The sequence below is a fragment of the Rattus norvegicus genome, chromosome 18 (genome assembly GCF_021556685.1).
Source record: "Rattus norvegicus strain SHRSP/BbbUtx chromosome 18, alternate assembly SHRSP_T2T, whole genome shotgun sequence".
In the NCBI taxonomy this organism is placed as follows: Eukaryota; Metazoa; Chordata; class Mammalia; order Rodentia; family Muridae; genus Rattus; species Rattus norvegicus.
Window position 1 is genome coordinate 12,373,346 of NC_141551.1, and position 20,138 is coordinate 12,393,483.

Below are 20,138 nucleotides of genomic sequence, written 5' to 3' on the forward strand. Positions count from 1 at the left end.
GTAAGCAACTTCGCGCTACTTTCTGACCTGTCGCTCCGCCTTTTCCTTGCTGGATCGCAAATGCTTGATAGAGAAGGGGTGTGGACAGAGAGTGCCTAGGCTTCCCTCCGCAGGTGCCCAGGACTGGCTGTGTATCCTCTGAATACCCTCATGCTTTTAGAAGCAGATTGCCAGTATATGCTCAACCACCGAGCAGGAAAGTGTGCTATTGAGGTTGCTTTAGTTCGTCGGGAGTATTAAAGGGAAACTGCATTTTTCTGGATCTCTGGGAAAAGATGTCCTCAAATGACAGGTTTTGGGGTTTTTTGTTTTTGTTTTTTCTTGTTGTTGTTGTGTTTTTTTGGTCTTTTTTTTTTTTATCTTCTTAAGTCACATGCTAGGATGCCGTGCACTTGTCTCTCATACGTGAAGTTTTGGCTGTCTGGATTTCTTGGAACTCCTTGCTTCGGCCTCCCAGTTGCTGGGTTTACAGGTTTGCACCACCACTCCCAGCTCCACCTCTCCTTTTCTTTTTTAAGAGTATTTACTTCATGGAGGTGGAGAAGCCAGTACTTGTATACTGTGTGGCTGGCTGGCCATTACTGCATATTTCAGACTTGCCAGTCCCCATAATCACATGACCCACACCTACATTGCAAAAAGGGAATTACCAGAGGCTTGCCACGGACAGAATGCAGAACAGAGTTTTACCAGACTAGAGACTAGGCCCAGGAGCCGACCATTAGCTGAGGGATGTAGATCTCTGTGAATATAAAATCACCCTGGTCTATGGATCAAGTTACAAGCCAGTCAGGACTGTATACAGTAAAACCATGTCTCAAGAAAAAAAAAGGGGGGGGGGCGGTATTCCTATCCTGCTCGGTTCTTGGCAAAGTACTATTAACCTGTAGAAATCCTTAACAGACTTTTTGAAGTCTGACTGTATTCTTAGCCAGCCTCATACTCAGAGATCAATTTGCTTCCTGAGTGCTGGGACTAAAGGTGTGTGCCATCGTGCCCAGTGGTAGCAGGCTTTATAATCAAGAGTTTTGCAACATCAAAACAAAAATTAATGAGGATGAGGAGATGACACAGTAGTTAAAAGCAATTACTGCTTTTTCAGAGGACCTGAGTTCAGTTCCCAGCACCCACATCTGGTAGTCCACAAATGCCAGTAACTCCAGTTCCAGGGGACCTCACACCCTCTCCTGACTTTTCAGGGCACCTGTACCATATACACATACCCACGCAGATACATATACACACATGTACGTATAAATAAATCTTTTTTTAAGTTAAAATCCGGCACGGTGCATATGCCAGTAATTCCAACCAAGTAATTCCAGGCAGGAACTGCCAGGTGTGGTGGTACTGACCTTTTAGTCCCAGCATTCAAGAGGCAGGTGCAAGAAGCTCTGTGTGAGTTCAAGGCCTGCCTTGTCTACAAATGGAGTTCCACAGCTGTCAAAAAAAAAAAAATCCAGACTGAAGCCAAGATTGTCAGTATGAGATGTAAAGGTAACTTTTACTTGCCTGGTGTAATTCATTTACCTAGTCCTGGAATCTTCTAGCCTCTTTACAATGGCACCGAGGCCCAGAATATTTTCAGCCTCCGAGACTTGCTGCTGAGTAAGATCATCCTTTCTAGCTCTTTCTGAATGGTGGCTCCTGGTCAGCTTGGCTCTTGTTCTAGTTCAAACTCCTCTCCACACTAACTGACTCAATCTGACTTCTCTCTCAGCCTCAGGCTGAATTGGGCACGTTCCAGCCAGAGGGTTGAAAGCTATGTGCTAGGGGCTGACCCCACTGCAACTAAAAAACTGTCTTTTGTTTCACAGTTTCACAGTGTGACCAAATATCCTGCAACACTGAGACACACAATAAGATCCTTGCTGGGGGAAAAAATGTAGACTGGGCGTAGTAGAACGTGCTTGTCATCCTGCCACATGAAAAGTGAAGGCGGATAGATAGATGTTCAAGGTCATCTTCAGTTACATAGCAAGTTTCAGGTTAGTCTAGAACACATGAGATTCCACACTTAACAACATCAAAAACTGTATCCAGGTAGTGGTAACTACATCTATAACCCCCAACAGCTGGGAGGCGGAAGCAGGAGGTTCAAGAAGCACAGGTTCAAGGCCAGCCTAGAGCACGTGTTGGCTGACCCCTGTAATCCCAGCAGTTAAGATTCTGAGATTTCTACTAGGCCACATAAGATCCTATCTTAATAAATAAATATAAAACATGCTGGGAATATAGCTTGGTGGTAGGACACTTGTCTCATATATGAAGTTCTAAGTTTGATTTCCAGTGTTTTAAATGGGGTTGGGCAGAAGTTAAGGTTATAGTAGCTTAAACCACAAATAGGTAAAAGAGAAATGCAGCTCAAGGGAAAGGGGGTTTGCTAAGCATAGCCCCAGGTTTCATCAGCAGGAGTCTTCCCCTGGCTTCTCTGCTTCTGTCTTCACCCCTCTGGAATCCAGTGTAGGGCCTGCTCACACGGCCAGAACCCATACTCTCACTTTAACAAATTTACTCCCAGCATCAGTCTGTCAATCCCAGGAAATGCTTCTAATCGGGTCCACTCACACCCCATGGCTTTCCCTGAGCCAATCAAGTTCTAGGGACATTAGCTATGATTGGCCAGTCATGTCATAACTCCGCTCTTCTAGGAAGGAAGGTAGAATTTTGACTATCAAACTAGAGATGGGAATGTTTACCAGCCAAATATAAAAGTCACACATCACATCACAAACTAATCATCAGCTTCTCCATAACCACAGGTGGCCTTCTTCCATAGCTGTGATTGTTAAGAATGCCTCTACTCAATAATTATTTCTTTTACTACTGAAGACAGACTCATCTTTTGCCTAGAGGCAACCATACAGAAATCTCTATAGCTGGGGCTGGAGAGATGGCCAGCGGTTAAAGAGCACTGACTGCTCTTCCAGAGGTCCTTAGTTCAATTCCCAGCAACCACATGGTGGTTCACAACCATGTGAAACAATCTGTCTCTTCTGGTGTGACCAGTGTACTCATATACATAAAATCAATAATTCTTTAAAAAAATCTTTATAGCCACTTCTGACACAGGGATCTCTGGATGAGGGCCTTCAGAGTCTATGACCAATAGCATTCTATTTGTTTCTTAATTTCTGAGACAGACTCAGGCTGTCCTCCACTGTACCGTCAAGGATGACCATGAACCTCAGATCCTCCGGCCTCCACCTTCTCAGTGCTAGAATCCCTCCATTTCATGTGGTGTGAAAGATTTAAAATCAGGTGTTTGCACGTGCTAGGCAGGCATTCTAACAACTGAAGCACATCCCAGGCCCAAATATTGTTTCAATATTTCATTATAAATGTTTACTTGTGTTTTTGCCCATATACACACATGCAATGATTTTTATGTGGAGGTCAGAGTACAACCTTTTTTTTTCCCCTTCTACATGTGGGTCTTGGGACTAAGAGTGTTGGGTAAATTCTCTAACCCAAGTTGGAGAAAGAAAACACAACTCAATTAATATGAATACAAGCTGCGCGCCTAGATTGACCAGATCTGCCACTGCACTACTCTATTCCTAACTCTGAGATCCCTTATAAACTTGCAGTTTCTCCAGGCCATGTGCTTCAACTCCATCTTCCTTCCTCCTCCTTCTCCACCATCCCCTTCTCTCCTCTTCTCTCTCCCCCCAACTCTTTAGCTCCACTCTCCCTTCCCCTGCACTGTCACCAGCTCTAGCCTTTATTTTACAAGTTAAAATAGGGAGAAGGTCCCCGTGAAGTCACCTGAGTACTGTTTCACTTCTCATTCTAGGCGGCACCTCTTAGGGAAGCATAATTAGCATCAAAATACAAACAGCACCAGGGCATCCCAGGCCAGGAGGTCAGGCTTGGCAGCCAGCATCCTCCCAGGTATACCTACATACATATGTACATGCGTACATAGAAAATGAGTGAGTTGGTAATAGAGATAGACGTTAAACTCTCGGCCCTTCTGTCTCCACCTGCTGGTTACAGGTATCTAGTACTGGTTGAGAGTGAAGACACGGGTGCTGGTATAGCCCAGGGCAGAACGCTCACTTAGCATCTGCAAAGCCATGGGTTTGGTGTCCAGTGCTACAGAATGAAAGAGGTGGGGATCAAAGCAAGCAGTTGGCTCTTCCGTCACCGCTCCGCCCATTACTTTTTTTTTATAATGTAATAAAAAATGGTCTTGTTAAAAACAAAATCAAATCATAAAAGGGTCATTCAATAATTCCACATTCCACTGTACCCTGCGAGTTCTAGACAATACCTATCTGTGTCTGTAATTCTTTGGGGGTTTTCTAGGCCCGTGTTAGCTCCTGAATAGCAGACACAGAGATGGTGTTTTTATCGACAAGCTGTAAGCCTGAGCTGAACAGGTTCAGAGCTGTTCTAACGCTCTGGGCTACTTCCCTCCCAGCAACAGGCCTGTGTTACTTGGAGTTTGAGTCTTGCCCTGGCTTGCTGTGCTCCATGTGTGTCCTCATGGAGAAGCCCTTGGTGACCTGCTCCTTGTGACTCCTCCTGGGCCTTCTGCCTCACAGTCGTTTCTCCTCTTTCTTCCTCATGCCCCCTCCTCCCCCTCCCCACCCTCCTCCTCTTCCTCCTCCTCCTCCTCCTTCTTCTTCTCTCTCTCCCTCTCTCTCTCTCTCTCTCTCTCTCTCTCTCTCTCTCTCTCTCTCCCCCCCCCCAACCCCAGTGGAATTGGAAGTCCCACACTATTCTCTTCTGCCCAGCTAATTAACAAATTAGCTGTTTATTGACCAATCAGAAGGCGATGTAGAAGAATGTTTATAAAACACTGATACAGGTGATGCTTCATAAAAATAACAATACCAAAGTCCACCTATACTCAAACTCTTTGCCCCTGCAAATGTTAAGGTCCAGGGACCTGTTACTAAGCCAGAAGAATCCATGAGTGAAGAGAATTGCATATGAAGCCATATCTCGGTGTTTCCACACTGCTGGGAATGAGGCTCTGTGCAGGATGGGCTGGCAGGTCCAGCTTATGCTCTCTGTCCCTGTGCCTCTTCTGGATACTGGCTGTGCTTCTATTACTTATAGTTTTGAATAGTTCATCATGTCCTTAGCTTGGTTACCCTCAAGGCCAAGAGGGCAAGGTTGGTAACAAGTAAACACTTGTTGAACAAAACTCAGCAGTAAGATTCCTTCTCAGAACTGGGTCATTAGGCAAGTCCGTTACTGTTGATATCACAGAGTGTACTTACCCGAATACATGTGATATCTTCCTGAGGAGATGTGAAAACATGTCACAGACTGCTGATAGCTGACTGTCTCAGTTAGGGATTCTACTGAAGCGAAGAGACACCAGGACCACAGCAACTCTTAACAGAAATCACTTAATGGAGTCTGGCCTACTTTATTTTTACTTTACTTTATTGCTGCCAGAGCAAGAAGCATGGTGGCACACAGGTGCCAGAGCAAGAAGCAAGGTGGCACATAGGCAGACATGGGACTGGAAAAGTAGCTGAGAGTTCTGCGTCTGGACCCAAAGGCAGCAGAAAGAAGGAGTGACAGAGTTGGCTTGAGCATCCGAAACCACAAAGCCAGTCCCCAGTGTCATAATTCTTCCAACAAGGCCTAATAGTGCCACCTCCCTGTGGACCTACAGGGACCATTTTCATTCAAACCACCACAACAACTAACGAAACCATTCCATCGGGCTTGCTGAACTGAACACGGGAACATACTTAGGCCTACTTAGAGGGACACAGATGGCACTTGCATCACCAAAATACCTGTACCTGTGTGGATGATGACTCAGAAAAGCTGCATCCTTGAGACTCCCTGTACCACCTTCGGTCACCAATTTTCTGATACAGGAAGTAACCATGAGGCAATTGACTTTCCTGGACAGTCGACATGATGCCAGAAACAGGATTAGTTCTGCTTCACCCCACAGGGCTCCCCACGAGCATGTTGCCTTCCCACCAAGTTTCCTTGTTCTGAGTGTACATGCAGACATTTTAGCTTGCACTCACATATCGTGTCTGTAGCAGCTAGTTTGATGTCAACTTGACACAGGCTAGAGTTGCCAGAGAGGAGGGAGCCTCGATTGAGAAAACGCCTCCATAAAATGTGGCTATGAGGATTTTTTCTTAATTAGCGATCGATGGGGAATGGCCCTGCCCACTGTAGGCGGTTCTATAAGAAAGCAGACTGAGCAAGCCTTGGAGAGCAAGGCAATGCACTGTTTCATCATGCATCAGCTCCTGCCTACAAGTTCCTGCTCTCATTGCCTTGCATCCGGCACTGTAACAGCGAACACATAAATCCTTCCCACCCCAGGGTGCTCTTGGTCATGCAGTTCCATAGCAGCAATAGTAACCCTAACGAACACAGTGTCACAGCAACGTGTTTGTCACTTTACAAGATTTTCCTCTTTTCTGAGTTGCACATTATTTACTTATGCTTAGAGAGTTGGTGGTAGGGACGAGATCAATGGTTCTCAACCTTCCTAGTGCCACGACTGTTTAAAATACAGTATCTCGGACTTGCCAAACCAGCCTATCAGCCCCAAAGACACTGACCATCCTTCCTTCCCCAAGGACACCCTCCCCTTCCTTCACCCCCCTGAGTGAGATGAGCTACCCTACCTGCCTGCCAAGCTGCTAGATAACACGTACTCCTTGCTGATGTAATTTCGCGCCGAAAGTAACTGTGCACCATTTGAATTGACCAATCATGTGCACCCGCGCGAATGCCCCTAACCTCCCCTATATAAACCCCCGAGTTTGGAAGCTCGGGGTCGATTCCTCTGTCTCCTGTGTGAGATACGTGTCCACCCGGGATCCCGCTAAGACGTGGGATCTCGTTAATAAAGAAAGCTACCTCTTGCTGTTACATCAAAAAAAAAAAAATACAGTATCTCGTGTTGTAGTGACCCCTCAACCACAAAATTATTTTCATTGCTACTTTATAACTTTAATTCTGCTACTGTTATGAATTGTAATGTAAATATCTGATATGTAAGTTATATGATGCAACCCCCGTGTAAGGGTTGTTGGACCCCCGGACATCACAGTCCACAAGTTGAGAACCAGTAGGCTAGAAAGATACTTAGTAGTTAAGAACACTGCTGTAGGAGGTCTGGAGAGATGGCTCAGTGGTTAAGAGCACTGACTGCTGCTTCCGAGGACCCAGGTTTGATTCCTAACAGCCACATGGCGGCTTACAACAAGTGGTTGGAACTCCAGTCTCACAGCACCTGTACCCTCTTCTAGCTTCTTCACCTTCCTCTGGCACGAGAGAGACTGGTCCATAAACATGCACGCAGGCAAAACAATCTATACACATAAATTGTTTATAATAGAACAATATTGCTCTACCAGAGAACCCAAGTTTCATTCCAAGTATCCATTGTCACAACCACAATATAACTCCAGTTCATAGAGAGCTATCACCCTCTTCTGGCCTCTGTTGCGTAACATAAAAATAAACCCACAACTATTTTTAAAGATTTTATTTGATGGTTTGAATATCTCTGCTCTCTGCAAGAGCAAGTTCTCTTAGCTCCCGAGCCGTCTCTCCAGCTCCTCGACAATATTTTTAAAAAGAAGGTTGGGACCAGAGGCTAATGAGGACGCTCGCTGCTGAACCTGATGGCCTGATTCGAACCCAAGAGCCACCTAGCAGAAGAAAGGAACCACGGCAACAAAGCTGTGCTTTAACCTCTGCATGTGCACGGTGGCACACGAGTGCCGCGCTTACACTCACACGTCATATACATATAGTCTGAGTTGAGGCTAGATGTTCGTATATTCGTTTAAAAGTGAAGACTAGGTCTACTCTTCAGCCCACGGTAATTACTCGGGTTTGAGTGTGAAGAGCAGAACTGCACTTGCGCTCACCTTTTCTACCAGCAGATGGTGCTGTTGAACATTGTAATTTGTAATGGTAAAAAATGTGTAATTCTCAAATGCATAGTCATCTCATAGAGAATACCTACATACCTCTACATCAAAGCATTGGAAGTTAGGGACCCTGAAAATATTTGTAGATTAGAATTTATTTGGGATGGAGAGGTGACTCAGCTGTTAAGAGCACTGATTGTTAGTCCAGTGGATCCAGGTTTAGGTCCTAGCACCCGTACAGCGACTCAAACATCTACAGCTCCAGTTCCAGGGATTCAATTCTCTCTGTGGGCACTGCACACACATGGTGCAGACATACATGCAGGGAAACTGCTTACACACATGAAAGGGGGAATTTTAAGTTAACTACATTCAGAGATGTTAGGATAAGCTACTTGAAAACTGAAACAAAAGAATGTTTAAATATATAATCTATAGGCTGTGAATGAGGCTCAGTGGTAAAGCATTTACCTAAGATATGAAGGCTCCAGGTTTAATCACTAACACCACACACACAGACAGGGGGTTGGGGTGGAGAATTAGTTCTATCAGGGCAGGAACATGTGGCTCAATGGTAGTATATGTATGCAGTGGCATGTACAAGGTTCTGGGTTCAATCTAGTACCCAATACATACATATATGCACAATATGTATGTGTGGTGTGTGTGTGTGTGTGTGTGTGTGTGTGTGTGTGTGTGTGTGTAATGCTCACATGTAATAAGCCTGTACTCTGCGTGTGGGTTCATACTCTTTAGCAGTTCTAGGGATCAGACAGCTTCGTTATTACTCGACAGTACTCTGCTAACCTCGCCTCTGGCCCACACCTTTTTGTCCTTGAAGTCCGAATCCTCTGGCTTCCACTTCCCAAGGATTAGGATTTCATAGAGCAGCTGCAGAGATGTGGTTCCAGGCTCTGCTTCTCTTTCCCAGGGTATCCGGATGCTGCCAGTGCACCAGCTGGGAAAGGACAGGGCAAAGCCTGAAATGGGTGGGGTAGGAAATCTGCTTCTTACTTCTGAGGCCTTAGACACTGCTACTTGCCAGACGGGAAGCAGGAAGCCCCTCCAGGACAATGTTGTGGTTCTGGGAGAGAGAAGGCCTTCTCCGAGAATCTTAGTGTTATAGCTCTTTTAGGTGAAGGCCTTCTCCAATGATCTTTAATGAAGCAACTCTCTGAGACTAGTTTAATTTGTACGTTGAATGTATATACTTTATTCGGGGTGAACCAAGGATTATATAGTTTGAGGGTGAGAATATTCAGGATGGTGAGAAGTCTAAGCTGATTCCATGACAAGCTTCAAATTGGCAGTTAAGAAGACTAGGCCTAAATCTCTGTTTCCGAGAACTGGGCAATTCCAGGCAAGTCCAGACCTCAGAAGCTGCCTGCTGCCTGGCCTGAGGAGCAAGGACAATCAGACAGCAGCAGTTTCCAGACTTCCTCAGCAGCAGTTTCCAGACCTCTCAAACAAGTTCCCAGCCCCCACAACCAGGTAATGGAATGTCCACAAACGTTGCAGCAAAAATTGAAGTGGATCAGTGCTATCAGTTCCCAAGAGCCGGATCTGGTCTCTCCGGCTGCTACTCTGCCACGCGGTCTGCAGGCTGCACTCTCCCGGCTGTCTCCCTCCCTGCGTGGTCCCTAGGCAGAAGTTACCGTGCCTGTGCGCGCTTGAGGGGTGGGGGGGGGCGCGCGCGCGCGCACACACACACACACACACACACACACACACACACACACACACACCTTATTCTGTGGGCCCTGCACGTTCTCAGTCCTCGTGGGCAACAGAACCAGATCTGCATGCTCAAACTATCTCTCAGTCATCTCTTTCACGTACTTCCCTCTTTAGCCCAATTAAAATCGAAGTTCCAGGAACACGAGATAAACCCAACAGATGGACATAGAGGTGACCTACCCCGGAATTCCCTGATGTGCTCTAAATCAGGCCTGCAAGATCAATTGGATGTCTCTCTATATTGGTAATGGGAGACCCCAGCATGCTGGACTTCTGCAGAATAAAACACTCTTTGCATTTACATTGAGTCTGGGGTATCATTCTTCGGTGAATCATGGACCCTTACAGTGAGGAAAGGTCATTGGCTGGAAGCTAAGGTACTGAGATGCCTAATTAGCATAGAGAAGCATTCCAGGTGCAGGGTGGGTGACCGACTCCTTGTGACCACCTGGTTGGGAGTCACCTGGTTACACGCTTCAAGGCAGGCATGGAAATAGGGAGAGAGCTCCTGCCAGTCTCAGGTTTTGAGATTTCCGGGGTTTGAATATGCTCCATCTTGCCAGTTCCTCCAGTTCCTCTTGTGGCATGGTTCACATGCCACACACAGAGATGGCTCGACTGTTAAGAGCACTGTCTGTTCTTCCAGAGAACTCAGGTTCCCTTTCTAGCACCCACACAACAACTCACACCGTCTGCAATCCAGTTCCAGAGGACCCAAGGCCATCTGAACACTACATAGTTGGTGCACAGACTGCATGCAGGCAAAATACTCATACATGGAAAATAAATAGAACTGATTTAAAAACTGTGTTTGTGGGCCTTGGGCTGTGACTCAGCACCTAAGTTAAGAGTGTTTGCTGCTCTTCTAGAGACCCAGAGTTTGATTCCCAGAGCCTAAGTCTGGTGGATGCTCAGACAGCATCTCTAAGGGATCCGAAGCCTCTTCTGGCCTATGCAGGTGTTTACTGACCTATAGGCAATGAGGCCAGGGAGCGTGGAGGTGATATATGAGGCAGACTCAACTCTCATGCAATAGCCAACCGTCAGGGATCACATGACCAAGGTACCTCTTATAAAGGGGCTTGCCTACAGTTGAGAGGTTTAGTACACTATCATCATGGTGGGAGGCATGGCAGCATGGAGACAGACATGGTACCGGAAAGGAGGCGAAAAGTTCTACATCTTGATCTGAAGGCAGCAGAATTGACTGTGTGCCTTAGTGAGCACGGCTTGAGCATGGGAGACCTCAAAGCCACAGTGACACACTTCCTCCAACAAGGCCGCACCTCCTAAGGATGCTGCTTCCCAAGGGCCAAGCATTCAAACATACAGGTCTATGGGGGGCACACATATTCAAACCATGATACAAACTTTACTCAGAGAATCAGGCAGTTTCTACTCTGAGAGGTAAGAAAAGTCACATGAGTAAAGTTTTCATGAGTTCAACCTATATACAATCACATGGACAAGTTGCACACTACAAAAACATGTTTTTTCCCCATAGAGGCATATAAACAAATAACAATAGTCAGTTGTAATAAATACTCTGAAGTAAACTCACTCCTGTTTGCTATGCCTTGGAGGAGCACAAAAACATCCCCAGAACAATTTGGTGCTTTGGAGAAAGTGTTTTCTTGGAATTTTTTTTCACAAGTATTCAGAATTCTCTTCAAATGACTCCATGTGAGATGACTCAGACAGAAACAGATACAATTAATAAAATAATTTTAAAAATTAAGACTATTTAGGTCAGTGAGATGGTTCAGTAAGGAAAGGCATAGCCATTCAATCAAAATCCAGTGAGACACAGACAGGTATTTGCAGAAACTTCAAATACAGGAGGTACTGTTCCAAACCCTTATTTAAAGGAAGACCAGGGCTGGTTCAGTAATTAAGAATACTTGCTGCCCTTTCAGGGGGTGACAGTTCAGTTCCCAGAATCCTCATCTGGACCACCTACAGTTCCAACAGTTCCAACTCCAAGGAATCAAACACCCTCATCTGGACAAGAACAAATGTGGCGCCCTCTCTCTCTCTCTCTCTCTCTCTCTCTCTCTCTCTCTCTCTCTCTCTTCTTCCCACCTCCCCTCCCTCCATCTCTCAAAAAATAAAACAAACAAACAAACAAACAAACAAACAAACCTTAGGACAACGCCAACCACCACCTGTTCAAATTGTGTTTCTCAGGTTGGGAAATGGCTTTGTTGCTCTCCATGGTTCTGAACCAGGCTTACTCATCAAGACTCGAGTCTACATCCTCTGTAAATCTATTCCCTGTGTAAATCCTCCCATGCAGGCAAGCAAAGACAAAAACATCAGTGAAAGAAAAATGGGGGGGGGGTGACGAGAAGAAAAACAAAGAAGAGATATCAGTACATTGACTAATTAGTCAGGTAGAAAAATAAGGGGAAATTCACTTTCAGGCTATTTTCAAATATTTTTAGCTATCTAGCCTGGCCCAGTGGTGCACTTCTATAATCCCAGAATTTGGGAGGCAGGCAGATCTCTGTGAGTTCAAAGCCAGCCTGTCCTATAAAGTGAGTTCCGGGACAGCCAGAGCTGTTACTTGTGTTGATACACACTTGTAATTCTAATGTTTAAGATGCAGATCAAGAGTTCAAGGTTGGGTTGGAGAGATGGCTCAGCAATTAAGAGCACTGAGTTCAATTCCCAGCAACCACATGGTGGCTCACAACCATCTGTAATGGGATCTGATGCCCTCTTCTGGTGTGTCTGAAGACAGCAACAGTGTACTTATATATAATAAATAAATAAATCTTTTAAAAAAAAGAAATTAAGTCACTGTTTCCAACTGATCCCAACTGACCCAGATAACAAACATCATTGTTTATCAACGGGTATCCACAAGTAGGTGCTTTCCACCTTTATGGTAGATGTTAGGTTGCTTTTAATTTCTGTATCTGCTTTCAACAAATGATACGTGTGCATTATCTGGGCCGGGCATGGAAGACTGCTTAGCTTAATATTAAACCTGTGCATTAGCTATAATTAGGACGGGTTGTAAAAGCTGATTACATGAGAAATCCAAGGCAAGTATTGCTTATTATATCATTCTCTTAAAGGTAAGTTAAACAATTTGAGTGCACAGTAGGCTAGCAGTCTTTTGTCTTAAGTGACTTATTCCTTAAGTGCATTATTCCTTTGTATTTATATATATATATTGGTGTTTGTCTGTGTGAGGGTGTCGGGTCACCTGGAAAAGCAGTTACAGTCATAAGCTGTCATGTGGGTGCTGGGAATTGGACATGGGACCTCTATGAGAGCAACCAATGCTCTTAACTACTGAGCTGTCTCTCCGGCCCCTCAAGTGTATTAGTAACACTGGCTAAAAGGTTCAGCAAAAGTTCTAGTGTCTTAAAATATAAGAGATATTCTCAGAATACTTACTTCACCACTACAAACTGTAAAGACTTTGAGGACAGACTTGGCTATTTGAGACCTTAGCTAAAAAACAAAACAACAACAAAAAACAAATTTTAGCTAATGTCAAAGTTACAACTGTTGAGATTTGGTCTATTGCTATGTATCATAACACTAAATTCTATACCCAGAGATCCTGACCTAGGAGTAACTTCTCAGGTTTACAAGCTTTTGTTGTGCAAACCTTATTCCTTGATTTAAAAGTACTGGTTAAATAACGTTGGCTACAGCCAATTACTGGAAGGCTTAGAGTTAGGTGGGTTTAGAGTGAGCTGGTTGGAGGAGAAGAGACCAGACTGGGGAAGAGGAGAGAGAAAGCCATCATGAAGGGAGAGGAACCGTGAGCACATGACCAGGAGAAACAGCAAGTATCTGTGGTACACAGCTGGGGAGGCAGCCAGACCTGCAGTTAAAAGAGTAAATTAGGGGTGACCCCCCAGTAATTATCAAAGCCAAATGAAATAACCCTAGTCTGAGCCTCATTTCTTTGTAAGCTAGTCGGGGATAAGCTTAGATTGTCCTTATTACATACAACAAATTAAGTACTGTACCCCCATTCACACCCATAAAAAAATTACTGGAGAAAAATTTTTTTCTCTTTTAAAAGTTAATTCTTGGTTTACCGGAAGTCCCACACCCACGGATCCCGGCCCGCAGCAGCTCTCTGCTCCCAAACCCCGTGGGAGAGAGACCTCACCGCCTGATCAGGTGGGCACTCCTGAGGCTGCAGAGCGGAGGAGACCACCAACACTGCCCACCCCTGCCCACATCCCTGGCCCAAGAGGCAACTGTATAAGGCCTCTGGGTTCCCGTAGGGGAGGGCCCAGGAGCGGCAGGATCCCTGCGCCTGAGACACCGCCAGAACCTGAAAGAAACAGACCGGATAAACAGTTCTCTGCACCCAAATCCCGTGGGAGGGAGAGCTAAACCTTCAGAGAGGCGGACACGCCTGGGAAACCAGAAGAGACTGCACTCTGTGCACATCCAGACACCAGAGGAAAACACCAAACGCCATCTGGAACCCTGGTGCACGGAGGCTCCCGGAAAGAGCGGCACAGATCTTCCCAGTTGCTGCCGCCGCGGAGAGGACTTAGGCAGTACCCCACGAGCAAACTTGAGCCTTGGAACCACAGGTAGGACCAACTTTTCCCCTGCAAGAAACCTGCCTGGTGAACTCAAGACACAGGCCCACAGGAACAGCTGAAGACCTGTAGAGAGGAAAAACTACACGCCCGAAAGCAGAACACTCTGTCCCCATAACTGGCTGAAAGAAAACAGGAAAACAGGTCTACAGCACTCCTGACACACAGGCTTATAGGACAGTCTAGCCACGGTCAGAAATAGCAGAACAAAGTAACACTAGAGATAATCTGATGGCGAGAGGCAAGCGCAGGAACCCAAGCAACAGAAACCAAGACTACATGGCATCATCGGAGCCCAATTCTCCCACCAAAGCAAACACTGAATATCCAAACACACCAGAAAAGCAAGATCTAGTTTCAAAATCATATTTGATCATGATGCTGGAGGACTTCAAGAAAGACATAAAGAACTCCCTTAGAGAACAAGTAGAAGCCTACAGAGAGGAATCGCAAAAATCCCTGAAAGAATTCCAGGAAAACACAATCAAACAGTTGAAGGAATTAAAAATGGAAATAGAAGCAATCAAGAAAGAACACATGGAAACAACCCTGGACATAGAAAATCAAAAGAAAAGACAAGGAGCTGTAGATACAAGCTTCACCAACAGAATACAAGAGATGTAAGAGAGAATCTCGGGAGCAGAAGATTCCATAGAAATCATTGACTCAACTGTCAAAGATAATGTAAAGCGGAAAAAGCTACTGGTCCAAAACATACAGGAAATCCAGGACTCAATGAGAAAATCAAACCTAAGGATAATAGGTATAGAAGAGAGTGAAGACTCCCAGCTCAAAGGACCAGTAAATATCTTCAACAAAATCATAGAAGAAAACTTCCCTAACCTAAAAAAAGAGATACCCATAGGCATACAAGAAGCCTACAGAACTCCAAATAGATTGGACCAGAAAAGAAACACCTCCCGTCACATAATTGTCAAAACACCAAACGCACAAAATAAAGAAAGAATATTAAAAGCAGTAAGGGAAAAAGGTCAAGTAACATATAAAGGCAGACCTATCAGAATCACACCAGACTTTTCGCCAGAAACTATGAAGGCCAGAAGATCCTGGACAGATGTCATACAGACCCTAAGAGAACACAAATGCCAGCCCAGGTTACTGTATCCTGCAAAACTCTCAATTAACATTGATGGAGAAACCAAGATATTCCATGACAAAACCAAATTTACACAATATCTTTCTACAAATCCAGCACTACAAAGGATAATAAAGGGTAAAGCCCAACATAAGGAGGCAAGCTATACCCTAGAAGAAGCAAGAAACTAATCGTCTTGGCAACAAAACAAGGAGAATGAAAGCACACAAACATAACCTCACATCCAAATATGAATATAACAGGAAGCAATAATCACTATTCCTTAATATCTCTCAATATCAATGGCCTCAACTCCCCAATAAAAAGACATAGATTAACAAACTGGATACGCAATGAGGACCCTGCATTCTGCTGCCTACAGGAAACACACCTCAGAGACAAAGACAGACACTACCTCAGAGTGAAAGGCTGGAAAACAACTTTCCAAGCAAATGGTCAGAAGAAGCAAGCTGGAGTAGCCATTCTAATATCAAATAAAATCAATTTTCAATTAAAAGTCATCAAAAAAGATAAGGAAGGACACTTCATATTCATCAAAGGAAAAATCCACCAAGATGAACTCTCAATCCTCATCTTCGGTTGGTTTATATACAAGTGTGCAATTTCTAGGCTTGAAAGTAAAATGATGCTATCTGGTGCTGGATAGAGGAGCCTTATTTTTTATTATGGCAGCTTGCTATTTTTGTAATATGGTGATTTGGTTGAACACATTAAAGTACAGTAGTAACTGATCTCCCCCTCTTCCTGGATGAGTGAGGAGATGATTAAATGTTGATGTCAGCATCCATGAGCATATTCAGATGAGCTTCTGCTTCTGTTGAAAAGGATGCTGTGTTTGATTGTGGTCCGAAGCTTTGAAGCACTACTTGGCATCTCCTTCCTTGGAGGTCTCACTGTTTAAACATAACAGATTTGATAGCTTGTTGGTAAGGTGAGGTCCAGCTTGTCTCCACTAGGTCATCTTCATGTGAATCCGGTGGTTATACGGTTTTGTTCTAGGGATATTTCATTTTTTTAATAACGGTTTTAGCTGACATTCATGGAGAGAATGAATCCTTAGAAGTGTGCCACTAGTGAAAGGAAATCCTGTCTAGAGTATGTTTCTTTACAAAGCTGTGTCACACCATCCTTTGGGCCCTCTGCTGTAAAAGTAGAATCAAGTCTCAAATAATGCCTTTTAAATTGTATCCTCTAGTATTATAGATGTAGGACAGTACTGTATCATACCTCTGTGGATGTAAAATAGCTTGTACCTGCTTTATGATACGTAGTAGTGACCGTGCTTTATCAGAGCTGTTTTTAATGATGTTGCTCAGAATGTTTTCTTTCCAGATGATGATTGAGAAGCTAATTTAAAAAAAAAATGGTGCCAGGTACCACAAGAGTAACAGAACTGTGCTGTTTTCTCGGGTTTTGTTTTTTTACTTTTTTTTTTTTTAATGGAGTGTGCTGGATGTCTCTACAGTTTTGTTCAGATGACTGCAGAACCTGGAAAAGCTGTTGCTGCTGTTGATGCATAACACACTGCTATTATTGGTCTTTTTATATAAATATAAATATATATATACAGATATATAATTTGAATTTTTTGAAACTTTACCTGTGCTGTCAACTTTCGAAAAAAGTATCCCCGTTTACTGTGTTGAGTTGGCACTGTACAGAAATTAACAGCCATATTGGTCTAGAAATGTTGAACTTAAGTTTTTTCCATTTGTACAGGGGTAACACACTGTATTAAATATGTAAGGTCTTATATACATGGGTTTGATTACAAAAACTAATAAAGTATTCTCTAAATAAAAAAAAATTAAAAAAAAAGTTAATTCTTTAATTTTATGCCTCTGAGTGCCTTGCTGTGTATATGTATGTACACCATGTTTGTGCCTGGTGTCCATGGAGGTCAAGAAAGGTTTTGGATCCTCTGGAACTGGAGTTACAGATGGTCGTAAAACACCATATGGGTACTGGGAATCCAAACCTGTGTTCTCTACAAGAGCAATGAGTGGCCAGGCAGTGGTAGCGCACACCTTTAATCCCAGCATTCAGGAGGTAGAGGCAGGCGAATCACAGAGTTTGAGGCCAGCCTGCTGCCCAGAGTGGATAGCCTGGGCAGAATCGTCTCCAGACCAGAAAGAAATACGATACCCCAAGCAAAGCAGTGAAACACATGTAACTACATGAACATTTAGAGATGTAATGAATGAGATGCCATCATCTGCTGAGTTTTACTGGAGTGGTTGGGGTCTTTAATTGTCCTTCATTTCAATCTTTAAAGTTTTGTGGAAGCCCTATTGTATTTAATAGGGGTTGGAAAGATGGCCCAGTTATTAAGAGGGCTTGCAGAGAACCTGAGTTCAATTCCTAGCACCTGTATCAGCTTATTCACAATTGCCTGTAACTTCCACTCCTCAGGACTCTTCTAGCCTTGATATGCTCTCATGTAGATAGCTCAGGCCAGCCTTTCTCTTGCCTCTGCCTGTACATGAGGAATTACTGAAGTGCACCTACTTTACATAGCTATTTTTGTTATTGTTTTGAGACAGGGTCTCACTGTGTAACCCTGGCTGGCCTTAAACTCACAGAGACCCACCTACCTACCTCTGCCTCCCTGGTGCTGGAATTAAAGGCCTGCAACACTAACTAAACCAGCTTTGACTGGTTTCTCTCCATGCCCTCTCACAAAGACTTTTCAGAACCAAATAATTCCTGGACAAGAAACAAAAGCAAATTTGCCTGTTTCCCAAGGCTTAGAATGAAAAATGCTGACCAAACCAGGCAGAATCCACAGGATACTGTAGGAGGAATCACATGACACATCTGTTTATAATGATTGGTATCAATGATAGCTGTGTCGTCGTTATTCTTCTGGGACAGGGTCTTGTGAAGCCCAGGCTGGCCGTGACCTCCCTATGGAACTGGAAATGATCTTGAACTCCAGATCCTCTTGCCTGTACCTCCCTCGGCTAGCATCACGGAGGCAAACAAAGCCTGCCACTTTCAACAATCACTTTTACCATGTAAAGCTAAAAATGTCTGTTAGCCACACATGTTTATTGGTAACCTGATTTCCCTTTCTCTTTTGTCTGTACCATTGGGTTGGTTTAGCAACGTGTAAAATATTTTTTTTTAAATTCAGGGTTCTGCATTTTGCACTCCACAGGGTCTCAGGGAAAACCCTGTGGGAAATCAAAGGCAGTGGAGTCCTTGCAGAGGTGGCTTCGTGGGGGAGGGGAGACCACGGGCCATACTTGGAAGGGACCGGCTTGCTGGTGGAATCCTGTAAAATCAGAGTATGTGAAACTGAGCAGCTTAAGATGTTCAGAAAAGCTGCAGAAGTGAAGACTGAGGGGTTGGGGATTTAGCTCAGTGGTAGAGCGCTTGCCTAGCAAGCGCAAGGCCCTGGGTTCGGTCCCCAGCTCCGAAAAAAAGAAAAAAGAAAAAAAAGAAAGAAAGAAAAAAAGAAGTGAAGACTGTGTTTACTCCCAATAATCAGGAAACTTTGGAAAGCACAGAAGCCTTAAACTGGAAGCAGCGAAGGGAACACAGACTGTGCACATCGTGACTCCTTTTTCAGCTACCAGTGATTCGGATTTTCCAGCACGAGTCATCCCATTAAAGACCCTGGGTATATCGGTGCATATAACATATTCTTGGTCGTCCTTACAGAAGAATTTCATGGTGGAAGATGAAGCTGTTTTACATGGCATTCCTTGCATGAAGTTCTTGATCAAGATGGCACTTTCACTGAAGAACTAGTAAAAAAAAAATTATGATGGGAACGTAGATAGAAACAGAAAATGTAAATTTACAAATGGTGACGCTTTTGCGAAGTTGATGAATGCTCTTGGTCAATGCATCATTGTTGATGATAATGATGACGGAGATGATCTGGATGAAAGGAAAACAAAAAGATCTACAGGATAGCCAGGCTAACAAAGAAGGTTGGCCATCTTGGAAATTTCCTCAGTGTTTCTAGATAAGGGCATAGCATAAAACCTAAAAGAAAAATGTAGGAAACTCGTGGACAGCAGATACCAGGTGCTCTGCTTCTTGAATGTACCCAGCGCATAGATGCACCACACGCTGTCTGGTCAGAGAGAGCAAAGCTTACATTCACTTTACACACTTTTCCACCAGTGATGTTGTCAGTACCGTGGCTTCCACACCCCCTCCCATGTTATACATGTAATTGGAAGAACACAGAAACAGCCTGGACAACAAGCCTGTGGACCACAGTGTTACCAGCCCGTGGAGACAGCTAAGGAGTTTGCTGCCACCTTATTGCTGAGCTGATTGAGACACCACTCAAACACCAAGGGGCTTGTAGAAGAGGGAGACTGCCAGATAACTGTAGCAGACCCAGCATGTCCAGCAACAATGTGTCAAAGGTTACAGACAAGCAAGGATTGCGACTGGGCGAGAGAACAATGCTAAAGAAGAATGAGAGAAAAGAAGATGAAACCTGCATGCCTCTGAAACAAATTCTTATGTCAAACACTAACAAAGATGAAGGCAAACACTGACCCTAAGAATGTGGAGTAGACCACTAGGTTCATAGCAGCCTTATTTCTAATAGCCAGAAGCTGGAAAGAACCCAGAGACCCTTCAACAGAGGAATGGATACAGAAAATGTGGTACATCTACACAATGGAGTATTACTCAGCTATCAAAAACAATGACTTCATGAAATTCATTGGCAAATAGAAAATATCATCCTGAGTGAGGTAACTCAATCACAGAAAAACACCCTTGGTATGCACTCATTGATAGGTGGATATTAGCCAAAAATCTCAAATTACCCAAGATGCAATCCACAGACCA

General features: G+C 44.1%; 1 pseudogene; it reads left to right on the top strand.

Annotated features, from left to right (window-relative positions):
• The first annotated feature begins 18,774 nt into the window (after window positions 1–18,774).
• Window positions 18,775–19,859, top strand: LOC134483084 (histone-lysine N-methyltransferase EZH2-like; annotated as a pseudogene).
• Window positions 19,860–20,138: the final 279 nt, after the last annotated feature.